Genomic DNA, 2925 nt, shown 5'->3' on the forward strand with positions numbered 1-2925 from the left:
TTATTATTATTATTATTATTATTATTATTATTATTATTATTATTATTTTGGTAGAGACAGGGGTCTCACTATGTTGCCCAGCCTGGTCTCAAACTCCTGGCATCAAGCAATCCTCTGGCCTTGGCTTCCCAAAGTACTGGGGTTACAGGCATAAGTCACTGTGCCAGGTCCAAAGTATACGAGAGGATGTAAATGTGTAGTTATATGCAAATACTTGCCATTTTCTATCACAGACTTGAGCATCTGTGGATTTTGGTGTACAAGAGAAGTCCTACAACCAATCCCCCACACACCCGAGGGATGGCTGTACTTTCTCACCGATTACCATGGGGGATTTGCAGTGCCCTTCTGCCCTGATGATTCTTTCCTTCCCACTGATATTAGACTAGGGCATATGAATTCTTTTGACTAATGGCATGCGACAGAGATGGCAATGTGCCAGTTTCATCCATAAGCTTTAAGAACCACTTCAAGGTCCAGCTCTGCATCTTTTCCCTCTTCCAATAAGAAAGCATGTCCAATATTTTTTACTCTTTCAGTCAGAATCCTAAAATAAAGAAGGCCCATGGAGCATATGTGACCTGCAGACAGGAGCAGAGCGGCCACCAATCTGGGAGCAACATAAAACAAAGGAAAAAGAGAAGCCTGTGCTGCTTTGGGGTACTGAGATGTAGGGGTTCATTTGTTACTGCAGTATAACCTATCAAAAGCTGACCAACAGATTCTCTCAGCTATTAATGAAAGAAATAAGGCTGGGAAGAAAAGACAAGAGCTCAAACAAATGTTTCACTTTTTAAAAGTTGTTAAGTTTTCAAATATATCCTCTTGATGGATACCAAGAAGGTATAGAATAAGGTTATAGGCTTATTGTAACTCTTTAGATTATTTGAATGCAGTTTTCAGGGGAGTTTAAAGAACATGAGCCTTGAAATGATAGGTCTGGCTATGCCATTCTTCCTGGGAAGTTAAACAAGCCGCAGCCGCCTTGCTTAATATAAATGGGAAGTACTAGATACTTCATGAGGTTTTGCCGTGGTGTGCTAAATCTCGCTCGTACCTGCTGTGAGAGCCAATTGTTAAATTTACAGGAATTTTATGAAGCAGCTGTTAAACACAGTCATCATTAAAAATTCAATTACATGCAGTTACAATTAAATTATATTAAAAGCAAAGGTAAATACAGGGCAATCCTCGCTTTACACGGATCCAGGATACACGAATTTCAGTTATCACTGTTTAGTTAAATAATACCAGTCTGCCAACAACGCAGTTCAGATTTTAGTCACCACAGTATATTAGCGGTGAGTGATTGCATAAAGTACAAACTTCACTGCTAGCTCTTTGGTCCACAGATCACTTTGTAGGTAATAGATGTGCTTCATGATCAGTGACCAATCGCATCTCTTCTTTCAAAGACTGTCAGTGACAGAGCACTGCTCATTTGTCATTCAGTTCATGCAGACAGCAAATTGTGTGGTTGTTTTACCTTCTTGTCCTCCAGTGACAAACCCACATGACATTTGACAAAAGTGGATAGAATCAAAAGAGGGAATTGACCAACAAAGATGAGGGTGCAGCAAAGAAATAAAAAGTGACAATGCTGGAAGTAAAATTTGACATAAATGTAAGTGGAATTGTAGAGGAAATAGTTCATTGTAGGAATGTTGACACGCTGCTGTTCTAGAGTCTGTACAGATGCAGCCAGAGGAACTCAGGGAAAGCAAATTTATCAACATAAATGAGCAAAGCGGTACTGACAAAAAGAATGAAGATAGCCCAGAGAGGAAGTGATGCTGAAAAAGATTCACGTTAGAGAAATTCTCAGACATATTTCACGACATTCAGAGCACAGAGGATAAAATGCTGGAAGTTGATCCAAACTTGCAAAGGAGTATGACAATTTGCCAAGGTATAAAAAAGGTGAATCCTAAGTTATATGATAAGAAGAATGCAAACACCATTTAAACTACTGATACATTTTTTTGCAAAGACATAAAACGCTTAACTCTCAATGCTTCTCATATTTTTAATTGGTAACTATATAAATATCAGCTTTGCTATTTTTTCATTTCCCTATACATTTACAACCAACAGTAAGAGACTTAGCAATGCTTTAACAAAAAAAATAATGTTAAGGATCATGGAACAATTGTAATTTTTCCCATTGATAAAGATCACATAGTCTCAGCTTGTATAGTCATTTTTATGGTCCCACACTACTGTCCAAAGTAAGGATGAGTTATACTCAAAACATATCACTTTCGAATAATTTCACTATTATCCGTGCTCTTGAAGTTATTTATGTCTATCGTATCTATGTTATATGGTGCAAATCTCTTTCCAGCTCTGTGTTCAGCGACATTGTGCAGATAGCTTGAAATTGTTCTTGGTGGGAGCATTTACACCATGAAAACTGGCAAACACTAGGAATCAGGGCTTGACTTATTGTTTTGTTGATCGTCTAGACTTAAGAAAGTGATGGAGAAAATGTTAATGCGGACTAAATTTAAATGTTTATCATACCTATGGTTGTACATTGCTAATAGCAAACAAAATATGGGGGAAAAGGGAAAGCGTATTCTTCCAGTATTTGAAAATTGTCGTCAGATAGAGCAAAGAATTCACTCATGTCATTGTTGAACAAGTGAAGTTCTAACATACGTCTTTGTTGTTTCTTTTTGGTCTTCAATGTAAAAGAAAATAATAAACACTGACATCAAAAGTATACTTGTCGATCGATACTATGAGCAACTTCTTGGCTAAATCAGGTAGTAATCAAGCATTTATTCATAGCCTGATTTTGTCAAATCACGGTAGAATTATAACCTTAAGTTGGAAGAATTATAACCTTAGGCTGGCTGTAAGTATACAAATAGATTATACTATACTATACTATACTATACTATACTATACTATACTATACTA

The sequence above is a fragment of the Piliocolobus tephrosceles genome, chromosome 13 (genome assembly GCF_002776525.5).
Source record: "Piliocolobus tephrosceles isolate RC106 chromosome 13, ASM277652v3, whole genome shotgun sequence".
NCBI lineage: Eukaryota > Metazoa > Chordata > Mammalia > Primates > Cercopithecidae > Piliocolobus > Piliocolobus tephrosceles.